Here is a 19,652-nt window from a genome sequence, read left to right as displayed (position 1 = left end):
CCCCAAATGATAGACATTCCCTCTGTTTCCAATTCTTTACTGCTATAGAAAGAGCTGCTAAAAATATTTTTGTAGAAGTAGATCCTTTCTCCCTAACTCTGGTCTTTTAGGGATATAACCTTAGGGTTAGAGGATATGCATAGTTTTATTGTCCTTTAGGGCATGGTTCAATATTGGTCTCCAAAATGCTTGTATCAGGTCACAGTTTCACTAAGAGTGTATTAAGTGTCCCAATTTTCTGACATCCCCTCCAACAATTATCATTTTCATTTTTGGTCCATATTAGCTATTCTGATAGGTATGAGCTGGTATCTTAGAGTTGTTTTAATTTGCATATCCCTATTAAGTATTGATTTGGAACATATTTTCTTATCACTATAGATAGTTTTAATTTCTTCATCTAAGAACTGTCTGTTCTGTATACCATTCACATATAGTTTGCTAAAAGGACTATAGTGCATACGAAAAAATGCCAGAGCTTCAGCTTCACTGAGGGTGTGGAAGGGGGAAACCTTATCATGCTGAGGAATTGGAACAGGTCATTGTGGGAAAATTTACAGCAAAAAATTTCAAATAATAACCTAACTAGATAGTTATATAACTACTAGCTATAATCTTGGTTCTTAATGTAATAAAATTTACAAGTCAAGTCAATTACTCTATAATACCACAATCCCTGAAGGATCATCCAAAAATTTCCTGTAGAACCACAAAAACCTTTGAATTGAATAAATTGAGGTTGAAGAAGATACTATCTTGGTCAATCCAATTAACCAACCAGATTAAAAGAAGAGGAAGATAAATAAGAATTAGAAAATAAGAGAGTGAAAGGGAGCTAAGACATTGGTTCAAGACCCTTATATTACTGTTGAGAAAACTCAGTCCCAGAAAGTTTTCATATGATGTTCCACCCCCATTTAAAAGTGATTCAGAAATTTTAACATAATTTTAAAGTCATTTACCTGTGCACAAATATATAATATAATTTTTATATAAAGGAAACATTCTCTATATAATTACTATGTCAGGAAGCTAACATTACTGAAAATAAGATACATATAACAATGATTTCATTATCTTCCACAAAGCCTTTAATGTCATTTACCATAGAATTAGAAAAAGTAAAGCTGTCATTTAAACATTTCTTCCTCAAGAAAGAATATTTCGTAAACTGTTCTGTCCAGTTAAGTCATCTTCTCCTTAATCTTAGCCAACATAATTACTCCAGAATTTAACTGTTGACTTAACTCCCTTAAAAATGTAAAAAAATAGAATTTTTAGAACTTATACAGTCAGAAAAATTTCTTCTTCAATAACATTTAACATAAAGGTCAATTTGAAAATACTAGAAAATGTGCATTTTATAGCAAAGGTGTCAAATCTGAGGCCACCAGATTAAAGTGTTGAGAAATGTTTAACAAAATGAAGAAAAACACATTACAAGTACCTTCCAATTCCAAGACTCAAAATTATCATCATTATACCTAATACTATTAAAAAAAACATGCTATATTAGTACATTTTAAAGGTAGGCTTGAACTTGTTGATCAGGGATAAACAATTCCTGGAGAGACCCATGGAAGAAACAATAGAACCAGGATAAACAAATAAGTTTTCTTTTTCTTCATAACATCAGCATAATCTTGAAATATCATTATAGGAAGCTTTCAATTTGACAAAGCAGCTGTATATGCCCACTGAAAACAATTTCAAAGAGTTGAATGTGGAAGTCAACTTCTCTCTATTAGGAAAGAAATGTGAAGACTTCTTCGGCTGAACAGATGGAAGAAACCAATAAGAAGGTTCAATGGCTGAGATGGCGATGCAGCAAGGCACTATGGAGTGCTTAGGGCGTGTTGGAGCACAAAAGACAACACAGCCATCCAATGCAGCTGAGGAAGTCTCCAGGTGTAACAACTTTTCGTGCTACTGGACCCAGGTTTCCAACGCCGAGAGAGTGGGACTGTCTCTGTGCATCGACTTTTCCACTTAAATCTTCATGCACAGGTGTCTTTGTGCACAAAAACACACAAAGACAATAGTCATCCTCGGTTACCAAGAGACTACTACTACTACTACTACTTAGTCTTAATCAACATAATTCTCCCAGTTTTTAATTGTTGACTTAATTGTTTAAAAAGTGCAAAAATGGAATTTTTAGGACTCATGCCTTAGAAAAGCCTTCACTTCAATGGCATCTAGCATGATGTTGTATTTTCTATTCATTTATTGTTATTTAGTCATTCAGTGAAATTTGACTCTGTGACCCCATGGACAATACTGTCCATAGGGTTTTCTTAGCAAAGATACTGGAGTGGTTTGCCTGGTGACCCTGGACAAATCACTTTGTTCATAAGGCAAACAGAGGTTACATGGCCCCTTGGTCATAGTTCAGACTCAGGGCAACAGGAGCTGAAGTAAAGTTGGACAGAGATTTAAAATGTCTTTCTCAAGTTTCCTCTTCAATAATGGCAGCTCTTTTTGTAGTGGTAAGGAATTAGAAATTGAAGGGATGGCCATCAATTGGGGAATGAATTGTAGTATATGATTATTATGGGATACTATTAAAAATGATGAACAGGATGGTTTCAGAAAAACTTAAAAAAACTTTATATGAACTTATATGAAATGACGTGAACAGAACCAGGAGAACATTGTGTACTATATCAGACATAATGTAATGTTGACCAGCCATGAAAGACTTGACTACTCTTATCATGACAATAATCCAAGATACTTCCAAATGATCCATGAAGAAAAATACTATCTTCCTCCATAGAGAAAACTGGTAAATTCTGGGTGCAGATTGAAGCATATTTTTCTTTCCTTCATATTTTCCCGGTTCTTTGTGTGTGTGTGTGTGTGTATTTTCCTTTGCAACACAGCTAATATGGAAATATGTTTTATGTGATTTCACATGTAAGATCAAAATGTTGCGTGTCTTTTCAAGATTTAGGGGATGGACAAGGGGGAAGGAGAGAATTTGAAACAAAAATTATCTAAGTTAATGTTTAAAACGTTTTAATGTAATTTGGAAATATTTAAAAAATAAATAAAAAGTTTTTTAAAAAACATTTTTTTATATCACTTAATACTTTACCAACCTGGCAAGTCTTAACAGACATCTCTCTTTATCTATCTAAGCCCAATTGTTATTTGTTATTATGGTAGCTGACATTTATATTTTCTCTAAAAATTGTGAAAGGATATCTTGGCAATCAGCACCTTGGTAAAATGGGTTAAATAATCACTATAATCCCCATTTTACAGATGAGTTAGATTAAGATCATAGTCTCAATATGGAAAAGACTTAAAAATCCAATGTGGCAATTTTACAGATGAGGAAATTGAAGCCTAAACTCAGTAAGAACCAGATCTGGCATTTGAATCCAAGTCCTCTGGTTTCAAATCCAGTTTTATTTCTCTTTTATCACACTGTGATTTGTCCATGGTCTCTCAGATAGCAAGCCTTGGGTTTTAGGATCTGAATAGCCTTCTGAGCTCAGAGTTTACCTTAAACCACCATATGTATGAACTTTAAAAAAGAAAGAGTCTTTCAACCTCCATACACCTTACTGTCTTTGTAAAATGTGGAACACAAAGCTGTTGTAAGAATTTAGGCATACTTGTATAAAACCTTTTGCAACCATAAAATGCTTTAATTATTACTATTAGAAGACCTGACCCCTCCCAGAAACCTACCTATTTCATTTGACTAAAGTCTTCTTAGATGCCCAATGATTGCTGCTACTCAATATTTCTAATGCTATTAACTACAAAGATTGTTTCTAGAATATCTGTTTTTAGGGAATTAAGAATTCTGTCCTGGATAATCTCTAACCTATCCTTCAAATGCAACGTTCTACAGGAGGCAGCTTTATCATCCAAAAGTGTTTCAATATTCATAGCAATACAAGAAGAGGAATTGAAATAGAATCCTTGTTCCCTGGAAATTTATAATCTAAAACTGACACAGGCGAATGTCTTGCTAGCCTTCACAAGCAATTCTTGCTAGCATCATTACCTATGATAGGAAAACTGAGGCTGAAAAATGTAAAATAATTTACTTAAGGGTTACATACACTTTATAAGAATAAAAAATGAACACCCATTTTTCTAAGAGAAAGGATTCTGGAAGCTAGCTCCCTGCTTCTTCACTATACATTTCTTGGTAAGGGGACCTGATTTCTACATTTGAAACCGAAATCTTACCTTTTAAAATATTGTTTAAAAATGAATAATTAAAAAATTAGAGACACAGCAAGAAATTAGGGGAGAAACAAAAATAACCAGACCTAAGAGGATCGAGAAAGAATTACTAAGTCACCTTAATTAGGATTCATCAAGATTTGCTTTCTTGTTTCTTTCTTTAGTTTAGAACCTCTTAACATCAATAACCTGTTATTCCCTTGTGATCTCCCATGGAAGACTTCCATTTGTCTTTAATAATAGTCTTTAAATGTCACTAGAACCTCAAAGAGGTTTAAATTCCTTACTTGTTTATAACCATAGAGCTAGTATCAGAGGTAGAATGTGGACCCATGTTTTCTTGATTCCAAGTATAGCATTTTAAGTTCTTTTAGAGCTTTCATGTTTTTGATAATCTATCCTTAACTAGTCTCTTGTCTATGAACTCTTTGCAAATGCTAATTAATCCACCAAATGGAAGGGAGTCAAAAAGGTAATATTATTCCCAGGAAGTAGTAAGACAGACTTGAGAATAAGTGCTTTATAAAAGTCATACAAAGAGTTAGTAATCATATAATGAGTTAGATTTTTATGACTCCAGGGCCTGCTTAGGCTGGTTTATATTTGCTTTTGGCTTTGCCTATTCTTATAATAATGAGTTCCTATAAAAACTTACTAAATGTTGTCAGTGAGGCATCTTTCCCCTTTTCAACCCTAATTTCATTGATTCCAGAAAATTAACTGGTGAATTGAAAACTAAAGAATTAATTAATAATGCTTTTAAAGACTACTTTAAGATATGTAAAGCTTTTACCCCATAATATATGATGAGGAAGGTTATAAGAAATATTCATGGCTTTTTTATAGATGAAAAAGTTGAGACCCTAACAGGTAACGTGCATTGTCCAAGGAAAGTGTTCCAATCTGGATTTGAACTCAAGTCTCTTGATTCTCAAGGCTAGCAATCTTTTTTACTACAACAAGCTATCTCCATTGAAAAAGAAAGTGATTATAAAAACTTGTTCCAAGGTCATCCTTTTGTTGTAATCCCCCATTTTAGAACTCATTTGGTAATGAGTTCTAAACACAGCAACATATTCTTTAATTCATCATGAAAAGTGGAAGCACCTTTAATAAACAGTATTTTTCCAAGCCCATGTTTGATTAAAATATATGGATTTTTCAATGGGGTTTAAATCAGGTAAAATTCCAAGTCACTGAAGTATATTTCTATCTTTTGGGTTTATTTCTTAATCTTTCATGACATGTGACTTGGTATAAGGCCATATAGTACTCTATTTCCATTTGGGAAATTTTGTAATTACAGGACAATTTTGCTTCCCATGATATCTATATCTTTTCCAGAATTCATAATTTTCTCAATAGTATCAAATTTCCAAGCCCATTGGGAAAAATCCTCCTTCTCAATTTTTGGGGGTGAATATTTTACAGGTTTATGAAAATGCCTAGATCTAGGCTTACCTAGAATTCCTTTGAGTTTGTGTAGCCTCAAGTGAAAAGTGAGTTACATTAATTAAAAATTACCTTTTTTTAATCTTCAGTACTCCAATCTTTGTCTTGCTCATGGCAAGCATCTTCTTCATCTCAATAGTTAGCAACTTAAAAAAAAGAAACTACTTTTCTCCATGTTTTTCCAACTTTAAGAAAGTGATGTTGCATTGTACATAACTTAATAACAGCCTCTCATTTCCAGCTCCCTCTGAATGATTTGGCTCATTTTCCAAGATTAAATAAATTGTTTTATAGACATCCTTTTTCAGTTTTTTTCTTTTTCAACTTAACTTTTTCTTGTATTTAAAAGTGGCTGATTCTGTTTTGTAGATTTCGTCATACCCATACCTGCTGAAATATCTCTAATAGTTATTGCAGTGTGATTTGTAAGAATTATAACTTTTGTACCCTTACTCAAAGAGATATCTTTAATTTACAACTGTGGAATTAAAAACACAACCAAAGAGTATGTATGAATGGCAAAAAATTCAGCAATTATCTAACAGATCTAACTAAGGATCAGGAGACATTCTAAGTCAACCTGTTGTCAATAGAAGCACACTTTAATTAGCATTGCTGTCACAAAATGAAATCACATCAAAATCTGTAACATACAAAAGAGTGGTTGCCATAAACTGTGACCACGAAAATATGGTTTCAAGACTTTGAATTGCCAAAACTAAGATTCACAAATCATTGCTTGTCTTGGTGCAAAATTGTTAAATAGTTATGTTACAGGAACTATATTAAGTGCAGAGAATGCAAATACAATGAATAAAACAACCCTCACACTCAAGCAGCTTAAATACTAATGGGAGAGACAACAAGTACATTCTGAAGTATATGCAGAATGAATATGAAGAATGTAATATGAAATGGGTTAAGTTCAAGGTAGTTACAGGACACCAGCAGTTGGGAATAAGGAAAATGTTCATGTAGAAGATAATGTTTGAGCTGCATTTTGAAGGAAGGGAGGGATTCTCTAAAGCAGGGGTGGAGAGCAAGTATATGCTGGACTTGAGTGATGATCATAACAAAAGTGTTAAGATGGGAATGGAGGTTGTGTGAGACACACAAAGTGAGCTAGTTTGGCTGCATCAAAATATGTGTGTGCGTGCGTGCGTGCGTGCGTGCGTGCGTGTGCACATGTGTGTAATAACATAATCAGGCTGGAAATCTAGATTGGGGTAACGTTATGTAGATCTTGAAAAGCAAACAGTGAAATTGATATTTTAGACTAAATTCAATAGGGAGACAATGAAGTTCATTGAGTAAAGAAGTTACAGGATTAGATCTGCACAGTAGATGAATTTTGGTAGCAGTGTGTAGGATGTACTAGATTAGTGAGAGACTGGTGGGCAGGGAGATCATTTGGGAAACCATTGTAGTAGACTATGGAAATGGTAAGTAGAGAAAGAGTTAGATGTGAGAGATATAGATGTAGGAGATGGAAATAATTTCCCAGAAAGCACTGGAAGGAACAAGATAATAAACTTCCTAGAGGAAGTGGCATTTGAAATGCACTTCAAAGGATGGATGGATGGATTCTATGAGGTGAGGAGGGAATGTATTTCAGGGAGGGCTAGTAGTCTTTACAAAGGCATATATATATATATATATATATATGTATATATATATATATATATAATGGATAGGGCTGCCCTGAATATGGATGTGGTGTGTGTGTGTGTGTGTGTGTGTGTGTGTGTGTGTGTGTGTGTGTGTGTGTGTATGGCATGTAGGTAGATAGAGCACTGGACCTGGAATCAGAAAGACTCATCTTCTTGAGTTCAAATCTAGCTTCAGACACTTACTAGCTGTGAGACTCTGGGCAAATCATTTATCCCTGTTTACCTCAGTTTCCTCATCTGTAAAATGAGCTGGAGAAGGAAATGGCAAACAAGTCCAGTATCTTTGCCAAGGAAAACTCCAAATGGTGTCATGAAGAGATGGACACAATTGAAATGATTGAACAATAACAAAATATATGTATGTGTTTATATATGCAAGTGTATGTGTATATATATATATATGGAATAGAGAAGATACACACAAAAATACATACAGATTGGTTCTGTCTATTGTATTCTGCAAGTTACTCTGTGTCTGTGAAGATGTTTATTTTATTTATAATGTATACCTGTATACACATATGTATATATACATACACATATATACGAGTACATATATACAAAGAGTTTTGTGTGTATCCTAATAAAGCTCTTGTGATCTTTTATCTGACTACATCATATATACTGTATTACTCAGACTACAGGTCTCTTCAAATGCCAGTAAACAATGCCTCAAAATGTCTCATGACAGCTCAAGCTCAGTAGCAGAGGTCTACTTCAGGTTCTTCTTATAGGACTCCCATCATTCCTCTTTTTTCTTGGCCTTTAACTCTCTGTCTTCTCTGTGCTATTGTAAAACAATATTGTAATTGTCAAGTGTACCTGTCAAAAATTTGTGAGAAGTAGTTGATGCAGTAGAAAGGAGACTGGACTTGGAGTGAGAGGACTGGGATTCCAGTTCTGGCTCTAACCTGTGTCACCTTGTACAAAGCATTTAATGTTTCCGGGTCTACTTTTTCTAAACTAAAAAACAAAGGATAGAATTTGATAATCTTTATGTTCCCTTCCAATATTAAATCCCATGATCTAATGATCACATACTGTCCAGCTTACCCATTCCCCACAGCTACTATTCAAGATACCTTTTCTTATTCCCAAGAGGAAAAAAATTAAGATAGTCTTTTGCAAAATCTGCCTACAATTTTCTGCCTTGGTTCTGTAGTCACTTTGTTTCCTCATTAGTACCCCCTGTCTGATCAAAACTCTATATTACAGCACACCAGTCTTCCCTCTGCTATAGCAATCCCTGATTTAAAATTATACCTCCTTCCTTCTCCCACTTAAAATTGGAGGGAAACTAATTTTTTATGTAAAACAATCAGATTGATTAAAATAGTTCTCACTAAAGCGTGAATGACATAGACTCAAATCTGAAGTGTTATTTGCATTTTAAAATAAGAACTTGTTAACTGAAATGCATTACTTCTTGGCATAATGTATGAGGGGGAACATTAAGCAGTATAGTCTTTTCTTATATACTTTGACTATGGTCAACTTTCCATTCTCATCCCGTTAAAATGCTTCTTAGCAAGAAAGATTAAATCAAAACTAAATAGTCTTGAATTAAAAACTCTCTACATTCTAATCCCAAACTAATTTTCCTGATCATATATCTTTCTACTTCTCAATGTACATCTCTCTTCTTCATCTAAATTTTTCTATTTGATAACTTTCAAACATATTTCAAGATCATGCTCTGAAGGAACATATCCCTAACTTTTTACTGAGTTGAATCCCATACAGTCCTCAAAACCCCCTTAAAATTTCTTACTCTCTAGCACCAAAAAGCTTACTCTGATTAACTTATTCCATAGCTTCCCATTTCTAGAATTCAATAATTTGGATAGAATAAAATTGAATAGAATTCAATAATTTTTTCATTGATAACTTGCCCAAGAATCTAATTTTTGCCCCACTTGGAATGCAACAATTTTGGGGAAACAATTATTTTTAACATACTTAAGTAGAATCTATATTCCTCAGTGCCACCCATTCCATTAGAGCAGTTTCCTAATTCAATTACTAAGTATGTATCAAATGCCTACTGTATTCTAAGGCTTAAAAGCTTTTTTTTGTCCAACAAAATTAAAAAGAATTCTGAGGTTTTTCTCTACCTTGGAAAATTACTAGGCCAAATTCTCTTGGCTTCAAAAATTATTTAAATGAAAAATTTTGTGAATACTGTTAACTTATGTAATTAAAAAGACAAAAATTCCTCTAAATCGACAAGTGGCTAAGAATGAAACTCAAGTTTACAGCAAATATCAGGATATCCTTTACATTATATAGATCAGAGATAATATCGCAGATCTTGAACTGGAAATAACCAAAGAGGTCATCTAGGTGAATTTTCTCATTTTACAGATTGTCCTGTCCTGGTGAGTGGGCCAAATTACTTATACATGCTTACATGACTTGCAAGGACCATGCAATAAACATTTAGGATGGTATGTGAATGTAGGCCCTCTGGCTCAATACCTAGGGTATTTGCTACCACAGAATACTATTGTTCTCTATCCTGTATTGTTCCTTTTTAAAGTCTGGTCCAAGTTTCCTAATAATTATCACCATCTAAAAGGGAAATGAACCACTTGAGAGATAGTTGGTTCACTATTTTCTGATTGTCCATTGAATCACAGATGTAGAAATAAAAAGGAAATTATAGGTCACTTAGTTCAATATTTCCATTTTACAATTGAAGTAATTGAGAACCAGAGACTTGCCCAAGGTCATACAGATAGTATCAGATGACCTCAGGTTCAACACTTTAACTTTAGTGTGCTTTTCCACTCTGGTATGGGGACTTTGGCAGAAGCTAGAACAATTTTTGGAGATGTTATTGAGAGTATTCCTGCTTGAGAATAGTTTGTTGTAGATGGCCTTTCAATTCTCAGATTATCTCATACACAATTCTTAAGTTCACCAAGGGCAGGGACATTTTGTAGCTGATAGAGTGAATACTAAACTCTTAGAGTATCTGGATTCTTGACGAGTTAAACAATTAACATTTATTAAGCATCTACTATATATTAGATACTGTGCTAAGTGCTGGCCGGATGCAAAGAAAGTCTAAAAACAATGCTTGCTCTCAAGATGGTCAAATGGGGAGACAATATGTAAACAAGCATGTTTGAACAAGAAAAATACAAGATAAAAATAGCAATAATCGTAGAGGGAAGGCATTAATATTGAAGGGACTAGGAAAGGCTTCTTGCCTTGGCTAATTTTGTGACCTTTGAAAAATGTCCCTTAGCTTAACCTCAGGTTCTTGAGGTTCACAGGGTTGACCTAGATCATATATAATCTCTCCCCTCCCCCATATCCATATCAAGATAGAAAGAGAATCCTGGACTGTTCTAGTATGGCAATCTGATTTGATGTATTAGCTACATGTGAATGAAAAGCATAAACTATAAAAGAATTGTGTGGGGGAGGGTGAGAGAGATTTCTTCTGGGATTTCCATTGTGAAGACTTACTCCTCCTTACCTGTAGATGTACAACCCACTATAGCTTTTTAAAAAGTTGCCCAAGTAAACAATCCCATCTCAGAAAAAAAAAAATTGAACAAGTCATCAAAGAATTCCCTAAGGAAAAAAAAAACACCCCAGGGCCTGATGGATTCACAAGTGAATTCTATCAAACATTCAAAGAACAACCAATCCCACTACTATACAGACTATTTGACAAAATAAGCAAAGAAGGAGTTCTACCAAATTCCTTTTATGACAGAAATATGGTACTGATTCCAAAGCCAGGAAGACCAAAAACAGAGCAAGAAAACTATAGACCAATCTCCTAAATGAATATAGATGCAAAAATCTTAAATAGAATACTAGCAAAGAGACTCCAGAAAGTGATCCTGAAGGTTATTCACTATGATCAGGAGGGATTTATACCAGGAATGCAAGGATGGTTTAAAATGAGGAAAACCATCCATATAATTGACCATATCAACAACCAAACCAATTATCTCATTATTATATATATAAATAATCATCTCAATAGATGCAGAAAAAATCTTGGACAAAATACAACATCCATTCTCATTGAAAACATGAGAAAGTATAGGAATAGAAGGGCCTTTCCTAAAATTAATAAACAGTATTTATTTAAAACCATCAGCAAGTTATCATCTGCAATGATGATAAGTTAGAAACCTTCCCAATAAGATCAGGAGTGAAGCAAGGATGCCCATTATCACCTCTATTATTTAAAATTGTACTCCAAATGCTAACAGTAGCAATTAGAGAAGAAAAAGAAGTTGAAGGAATTAAATTATGTAGCGAGGAGAAGAAACTATCACTCTTTGCAGATGATATGATGGTCTACTAAAAGAATCCTAGAGAATTAATTAAAAAGCCAGTGGAAATAGTTAACAACTTTATAAAAATTGCAGGATACAAAATAAACCCACATACATCATCAACATTTCTATAAATTCCCAACAAAACTCAGCAGCAAGAGTTAGAAAGAAAAATTCCATTTAAAATCACCCTAGACAACATAAAATACTTAGGAATCTACTTGCTAAGACAAACAGAGGAATTATATGAACATAACTACAAAACTTTCAACACAATTAAGACTAGATCCAAATAATTGGAAAAACATTAATTGCTCATGGATAGGATGAGCTAATATAATAAAAATGACAATCATACCCAAATTAATTTACTTATTCAGCACCATATCTATCAAACTACCAAGAAACTTTTTTATTGAATTAGGAAAAAAATGATAACAAAGTTCATTTAGGAGAACAAAAGATCAAGAATATCAAGAAATTAATGAAAAAAAGTTTGAAGGATGGGGGCCTAGCAATACCAGATCTTAAACTTTACTCTTGAGTGATCATCAAAACAATATGGTACTGACTAAGAGACAGAAGGGAGGGTCTATGGAATAGACTTGGGGAAATGACAAGATAGTGTACAATAAATTCAAAGATCCCAGCTTTGATAACAAGAACTAACTACTTGACAAAAACTACTTGGAAAATAAAAAAAAAACAGTATTGGAGAGATTAGGTTTAGATCAACATTTTACACCCTATGCCAAGATAAATTCAGAATGGGTAGATGACCTAAATATAAAGAAGGAAATTATAAATAAATTAGATGAACATAGAATCATATACCTGTCACATCTATGGGAAAGGAAAGAATTTAAGACTAAGCAAGAGATAGAGAATATTACAAAATGCAAGATGAATAATTTTGGTTACATTAAATTGGAAAGGTTTGTATAAACAAAATCAATGCAACCAAAATTAGAAGGGAAGTAACAAATTGGGAAATAATCTTTATAGTAGAACCTCTGGCAACGGTCTAATTTCTCAAATTTACTAGGAGCTAAATCTATTGTAAAAAAAAATCAAGCCATTCTCCAATTGATAAATGGGCAAGGGACATGAATAGGCAGTTTTCAGATAAAGACATCAAAACTATCAATAAACACATGAAAAAGTGTTCTAAATCTCTCATAATTAGAGAAATGCAAATCAAAACAGCTCTAAGGTACCACCTCACACCTAGGAGATTGGCCAATATGACAGCAAAGGAAAGTAATAAATGTTGGAGGAGGTGTGGCAAAATTGGTACACTAATGCATTGCTGGTGGAGTTGTGAATTGATCCAACCATTCTGGAAGGCAATTTGAAATTATGCCCAAAGGACTTTAAAAGACTGCCTACCCTTTGATCCAGCTATACCACTGCTGGGTTTATACCCGAAAGAGATAATAAGGAAAAATACATGTACAAAAATATTCATAATCTCACTCTTTGTGGTGGCAAAAAATTGAGAAATGATGTGTCCATTGATTGGGGAATGACTGAACAAATTGTGGTATCTGATGGTGATGGAATACTATTGTGTTGAAAGGAGTAATGAACTGGAGGAATTCTTTGTGAACTGGGAAAATCTCCAGGAATTGATGCAGAGCGAAAGGAGCAGAACCAGGAGAACATTATACATAGAGACTGATACACTGTGGTACAATCAAACATAATGGACTTCTCTACTAGCAGCAATGCAATGATCCAGGGCAATTCTGAGGGACTTCTGAGGAAGAATGCTATCCACATCCAGAGAAAAAACTGTGGGAATAGAAACATAGAAGAAAAACGAATAATTGATCACATGGTTCGATGGGGATATGATTGGGGATATTGACTTTAAATGATCACCCTAGTGGAAATATAAATAATATGGAAATAGGTTTTGATAAATGATACATGTAAAACTCAGTAGAATTGCTTGTTGGCTCTGGGGGGAGAGGGGGGAACATGAATCATGTAACCATGGAAAAATATTCTAAATTAAGTAATTAAATAAAACAGTTTTTTAAAAAATTGCCCAAGGGATTGAGAGATTAAGTGATTTGCCCATGGCCACACTGCCAGTATCCCTATATCAGAGGCAAAAGATGAATCTTTTTTTTCTAACTCCAATATCTGTCTTCTATCAATTATGCAACATGGCTTTTCATACAAATGTAGCATTGTGTTTATGTTGCCATTTTTATAGTAACTTTGGCTTTGCTATTCTAGATTTAATATGTAAACCTGGAGGGAAGCTAGATGTCATTGAACCATTTACACTTGAGGTTAAGTTGCCAAGACTTTAATAAAAACACTAGATGTGATACTATGAAAAGATAGTTTAGAAAGGACTTTGGGAGGGGAGGGGAAAATCAGAATAGAATACTTTTAAAGGCACTAGGAGGAAGAAACAACCATCAATGCTAGTCTATACATTCTCTATCATTTACCTCAAATTTACTTCCTACTTCGGGGATTTGAAAAGCTGATGTGTAACATTTATAGCAAATAAATATCAAACACTACAAGTTAATGCTTACAAGTTTAAACATCTATTTTTAAATTCTGTGAAAATCTGAAATGTTTTGTTGTTACTGCTGGTTTTGTTTCATATATATATGTGTACATACATGCAAATATAGATATAGAAAGACATACATAAATATACACATACATCTACCTGCCATTTTTCTGGAAATTATAAATCACATTTTCCAGATATATAAAGGGAGATGGGGAATTTCTCAAGGTTCCTTATCAATCCTAATGACCAGAAATTAAACCAAAGCTTTTAAATGTTCTCCTTTAGCAAATACTTTCTAGAGTATTTTCTAGAATCCTTAACATTTACTACTCTTTTTTTGAGATTTTTTCCCCAGATTACATGTTAATTAATTACATTACAATTTTTAATAATCGTTTTCTGACATTTTGCAATCCATGTTTTCTTCCTTCCCTGCCCCTTCCCCTTCTCCAAGAAGGCAGGTAAAATGATATAGGTTGTACATATACTATCATATAATACATTTTCCTATTTGTCATGTTGTGAAAACAAATATATATATATATATATATATATATTGCTTTTGCTAGAGAAAAATTCATGGAGGAAATAAAATGAAGAATGGTATGTTTCAATCTGCATTCAGACTCTATCTGTGCCTTCCTTGGTGATGGATATCTTTCTAAAATTTGAATTGCCTTCTATTGTTTTTACATCACCTACATTTTCCACTATATAAGACCCATCCCTTATAAAAAAATAATTAAAAAAAAGAAGGAAAAAAGTTCAGCAAGACCAGCCAACATATCCAAATAAGCCTGAAGTTATATGCTATCTGCTATACCCATGGTTCCCCACCTCTGGAAAGAAGCAGCAGATCAGATGTTTTCTAATATATTTTCTTCTTCTTTTCTACTTTATTTTAAGTATTGCCTATTTGTCTTTGTGTCATTGTTAGCATTCATGACTCCAGCTCTTATCAAAGGTTACTCAGTAATTGTTGCAGCTTTTGAATTGTTCCCCACAGCAGATTCTTCTTTACGCCTTTGGCTTCTTCCTCTATAACTTTGTGCCAGCTTTTACACATTAAGCCTTCCTATGCTGTCTGTCTAGTGGCATTCCTGACATTTCAATTGGCAACATTCAAATGCATTTGGTATGTTTTTTTGATAATCTGATATGGCAGATGAGTAGATATTACAATGAAAAATCACGTAAAAATATACTTAATAGAACATCCCAATTATAAAAGTCAAACAAAATGTAAAACATGGCCAGTCAGGAAGAATATTTAGAATAGAAACAAAATTATTAAAGAAATTGACTTGTGTCTTATTGAATTACTTGAATAAATATTAATTTATGTTTAAAATCACAATTCACATAATCTTTTGGTTAGAGTTAACTGTGAGGATATGTGGGACTAGATTTTTGAATTGTTTCCAATTTTTGTTGGAACTCTTTTGTATCACAAATAATCTGAGAAAAATTTTGGTTTCAATTTTTTGTAAATATTTCTGTAAATATTTTTTCTCTATGAGGATTTGAACTCAAATCCCATCCCTGCTACAAGATCACTTGTGTGACTATGGGCAAAGCAATTAATCTCTCATACTGTTAAGAGTCTCTAACCTTTTTTTCATCATGAACCCTTTTGCAATCTGATTAATCATTTCTCTTAATAATTTTAAAGTATAAAATAAAATCCATAGAATTATAAAGGAAACTTATTATTTTGAAATAGTTATTAATTTTTTAAAGAAGCAAGTTCACATGTTCCAAGGTAAGAACCCCTAGTCTAGAGAGTTCTGTCTATCTGTGCTTCTAGATGATCAGATCACTTCTGGAAAATCAAGCTATTCTGTGGGAAGAAAGTGGTGGAAATGATTATTATAAGCAATGTTTATATAATACTCTGAGATTTGGAAACCATTTTACATGTATTTTTTTTATTTGAGCATCACAACTAACTTATGTAATGGATACCTTATTAGCTTAATTTTATCTTTAAATAGCCACAGACTAAGAAAGGTTGCCATTTACCTGCCTAGGACTTCTGTAGATATGTGTATATAGATATATGTAGATAGAATACTGTGTCTGCAATCCTTCAATCAGTCAATAAACATATTAAACACTAAAATGTGTCAGGCACTACCCTAAGTGCTAGAGATACAGAAAGAGGTAAAAGATAGTTCCTGCCCTCAGGGAGCTCATGATCTAATGGGGGGGGGGGAGATAAAAACAAACAAATAAGAACAAAAGTTATAAACAGTACAAACAGGAAATAAATAAGAGAGGAAAGGCAGGCACTGGAATTAAGAGGGGTTGGAAAAGGCTTCCTAATAAAGATAGGGTTTTAATTGGGACTTAAAGGAACCTAGGGAAGCCAGTAGATTGAGATGAGGAAGGAGAATATTCCAAGCATAGGGGACAGCCAGAGAAAATGCTTGGAGCCAAATTAGAAAGAGCTGAGTTCAAATTCAGTCTCAGGTATTTGCTAGATGTGAGATTCTGGTCCCACATTTAACCTTGTTTTGCCTCAGTTTTCTCGATTCTAAAGTGAGAATCCTAATAGTACCTATATCACAGGTTCTTGTGAAGACCAAATGAGATAATGTTTTTAAAGTGCTTAGCACTGTGCCCAGCATATATTAGGTGTTTTAGAAATGCATGTTCCCTTTTCTCTCCTCTGGGGTTATATAGCTAGTGTTTGGGAAAGGATTTAATCTCAAGGATCCAAAGAAGTTTGTCCCTCACATTACCCCATCTGAAACCATTAGTTCTCTTGGAAATAAATGTCTACTAGAGCAATTAGTATTGTGTCCCATAGCATCTTGCCACCTGGGGAGTGGAGGCTACATTCTTGAATTGTCTTCTAATTAAGAAGGCTGCTTCTGAAGGAAATACTAGAATAGATTGTCTTGAGTGCTAGAGATATTAGAATAAATCATGTTTTGTGTGACTCAGTATTAAGAAACAATACAGGCAGGTTAATATAGTGAAATAGCACATACATGCCTTTGGGATCAGAGAAACTGAATTGGAATCACAGTTCTGCTACTTAATATCTGTATCACCTTGGGCAAGTCACTTAATTTCTCTGGGTTTTGTCCTCTGTAAAATGAAGGGATTGAACTAGATGACTGAGGTCCCATCTGGCTCTAAAACTATAATCCCTTATAATTAACCCTTAAAAAATCACAACCATCAAAACCCCACATAAAGTTAGATCTAGTAGATAATGAAATCCCTGTCACTGCATACTTCTCAATATAATATTGGCTCATCTCTTTAATCGTCTCCTCTAATGTCTGTCATTGCACCCATTGTACCTTTGGTTTTTGTTCAATGAAAAAAAAAGTTGGTGAGAATGAGAGGGACCCTCAATGTCCCATTTTGGCCATAATTGAAGCTCAGGTTAGGGAGGTGGGTGGAGAGAATGGATTATTTAGCTTTTAAAATGCCTGCCAGGCTACTTTGCTTATTGTCTAGAGGTAAGGTGAGGAAAGTAGGGTAGACAAGGTGTCTGTCCATAACCTATTTATTGTAAGAAAAATAAGGAGCAAGTCTGATGTTGGATGATTTGCTATCATATTGCCTGATATCCTAGGGTGGGTGAGACATAGCAACGAGAAGGCAGACAGACCTTGAGAAAGAAACAGCTGGAAGTGCCCCAGCCCCCAGTGTGGGGAACCCATTGCTATAAACTGGGAAGTCTTTATTGCTTCTGGGCTTGGAGGAAGTTTTTGGCTGTAAATGGTCATGCACTGAAGCTTTCAGTGAAAAGGCTGTAAGAGTGGGATCTTCTCTTGAGAACCAAAAGAACAATTAGAATCCCAAAAATGAGATTCAAAAAGTCAAGAAAAGAAATAATATCAGGGATCCAAAGAGTGAGAAAGTCACTGAAAGGAAGGAAAAAATCTCATTTCATTCAACCTCAAGAACATTCTTACCTAAGGAATTCCAGGAAACTTCTTTTCTGCATTGATCCTCATGAAAGGCTTAACAACCCTTTTCAAATATTTGGAACTTATCAAATATTGGAACTTAATATTCCTGTTAAGAATTTCTTTTTGTTTAATCTGGTTTTCAGTCCTTTGCTGCAGAACTGAAGTCCAAACAAAGAATATAAAATTTTCTACTGATTCTTTCAAAATTAAGTAGCTCATGAACTAATGGGGAAACCATTTACCAAGGCAAACAGAGCTCTGAAATAAAAGGGAATGAAATGAATTTAGGCCCTATTGCCACAACTGAACTGAGTTCTTCACTTGTGTAGACTTTCCCTTTCTCTCCTGCATTTACTATCCTCTGATACCCTGATGTTTTTCCTTAAAAGATGAAAAATGAAAACCTGAAGGAGAATTATTTCTTTCAGGGAACCATTTTTAAAAGAAAAAAAATCAAGATAGACCTACCAAAATCAGTAACTAAAAGAATTCAGATGGGAAATATGTTGGTCCATGCTGATTTTGATGAACAATTTCTAGAACTCTTCACCTAGTCTACTCTTCTGATGAGAGAGATTTTAAATTTCTAGCAAAGAGCAGTAAGTATAGGATAAATAAATTGATACAACTTCTGATTCTGAATTTGGAGGATTCCTGTTTTAAGTAAAGAGAGACAAATCAAATTGGACATGAGAAGATAAATCAGCTCCAGAATGACAGTCTGAATGTTTCTCAGTTACATGCCTTAAGGGCAGAGCCCTGCAAACTCTCAGGGACGGATGTACTGCCACCATCCTGAGTAAATTGGGTGTCTACCAGTCCTGAACAAGAAGGAAGTTTGTGCCTAGCTTCCCTCCAACTCTAAACGAACCTAAGCTCTTAATTTCCTACCCAGAAAAGACGCATCAATAGAAGGAAAGATCCCTCCTTGTCCTGTAATCTCCAGAAAGTAACTTTTTGTTTACTATCTGAATTCTGGAAGCTTGTTGCCTAAGTAGTAGGAATATGGGCAGAATGATACAGTAGAGTTGATTAACTTTCCTGATTGATAGTGGATGAGAACCTCCAGTTACTGTGAAAATCCCTCCTCCAACATAGAGTAGTAGTAGTAGTATTACTACTACACTAAATCAGACACCTCTATGCTTCTGAAAGGAGGACAGATGATTTGATGCTGCTGTGGAGAAACTTTAAAAGGAACAACTGCATCTGTAACCTAAAGCTTCTTGAATCAACTCAAATCAACAAACCAGGCCAGATCTTTAAATGTGGCTTTCTGAGTTTTTTAAAAAAAAAAGATTCTCAGCTTTACACTGGCTTCTGCTTTCTCTCGACAGTTTGGGCTCCCGTTTAAAGGGGTTGTTATTGTTTAAAGAGACCCCATTGAACTATTTCCTGCTCATTGTCACCTCTCCTTCTCCCTACATCCAGAGGTTCTCACCGAAAGGTAATAAACCTCTCCTCACACCACTGACTGCAGCAGAGAATGCAAAGTACTCTGAGCTGGGAGCAATTCCCAAACCCTGCGTGTGGGTGGGAATAA

This window comes from Monodelphis domestica, chromosome 2, assembly GCF_027887165.1.
Source record: "Monodelphis domestica isolate mMonDom1 chromosome 2, mMonDom1.pri, whole genome shotgun sequence".
Classification (NCBI taxonomy): Eukaryota; Metazoa; Chordata; class Mammalia; order Didelphimorphia; family Didelphidae; genus Monodelphis; species Monodelphis domestica.
This window is presented reverse-complemented; position numbering follows the sequence as displayed.